The sequence below is a fragment of the Solanum verrucosum genome, unplaced genomic scaffold (assembly GCF_900185275.1).
Source record: "Solanum verrucosum unplaced genomic scaffold, falcon-dt-bn FXZP01000047.1, whole genome shotgun sequence".
Taxonomy (NCBI): domain Eukaryota; kingdom Viridiplantae; phylum Streptophyta; class Magnoliopsida; order Solanales; family Solanaceae; genus Solanum; species Solanum verrucosum.
In genome coordinates this window covers 1163417-1164877 of record NW_026020155.1, presented here as the reverse complement: position 1 = coordinate 1164877, position 1461 = coordinate 1163417, and positions in this window count along the sequence as shown.

Genomic DNA, 1461 nt, shown 5'->3' with positions numbered 1-1461 from the left:
GATCAAAAGAGTCATCAGTAGGGTAGAAGAGGACCAGGTCCTGAGTTCCCTTCAAGTATCTCAGGATACGTTTGGCTGCCTTCAGGTGAGACTCTTTTGGTGCTGCTTGAAATCTTGCACACATCTCTACACTGAACACTATATCTAGTCTGCTTGCAGTGAGGTACAGGAGTGACCCAATAATTCCCCTATACATGGTCTGATTGACCTCCACGCCATTTTCATCTCTATCAAGTTTCACACTTGTGCCCATAGGAGTATCCAGCACCTTTGCCTCAAGAAGATTAAATTTCTTAAGCAACTCTTTGATATACTTCTCTTGGCATATTGAAATGCCTTGAGAGGTTTGTTTGATTTGCAAGCCTAGGAAGAAAGTCTGTTCTCCCATCATGCTCATTTCAAACTCACTGCTCATCAGATCAGCGAATTCCTTGCAAAGTAAATCTGTAGTGGCTCCAAAGATGATATCATCCACATAAACCTGCACAATCAACAACTCCTTTCCACTAGATTTCAAAAACAGTGTATTATCAATTTTACCTCTTTTGAACCCATTTGCAAGAAGGAATTTTGACAAGCGTTCATACCAAGCTCTGGGAGCTTGTTTCAACCCATACAGAGCCTTGTCTAACTTCAGCACATGATTTGGCAGTTCTGCATCTTCAAAGCCTGGAGGCTGCTTGACATATACTTCTTCCTTCAGATTTCCATTCAAGAAAGCACTCTTGACATCCATTTGAAACAGTTTGAATTCCATGTGAGTGGCAAATGCTATTAAGATTCTGATGGCTTCCATTCTGGCTACAGGAGCAAAGGTCTCATCATAATCAATTCCCTATTCTTGGTTGTAACCCTGTACCACCAATCTTGACTTATTTCTAGTAATGATTCCATGCTCATCAAGTTTGTTTCTGAAGACCTATTTGGTCCCAATAATGGTTCTGTCAAGTGGTCTGGGGACCAGGTGCCACACCTTGCTTCTCTCAAACTGATGAAACTCCTCCTGCATTGAAGTTACCCAGTCTACATCCTTCAAAGCTTCCTTGATGTTCTTGGGTTCAATGGATGATATGAATGCTGAATGTGCAACTAGATTTCTTAATTTAGACCTAGTTTGAATTCCTGAGTCAAGTGGAGAGTTGAGATTATCTAGTGGATGTGAAGATTGATGTTTCCATCCATACTTTCTTGTAATCTTTTCTTCTCTGTCAGCATCAGAATTACCTTCATCTTCTTCAGGATTTTGAGAGACTGTTTCCTGTGATGAACCTAAGGGACCAGGTCCTCCTGAGTGTTCTACATCCTTCTCTTTTGTGCCCTGATCATCCTGCTGCTTGTTCATCAGCTCCTCACACTCGTAGTCCTCATTGTTCTCATTTTTTGTACCCAATTCATCAAACTTGACGTGCATGCTTTCTTCAACACAAAGAGTTCTTTTGTTGAACACCCTGTACACCTTGC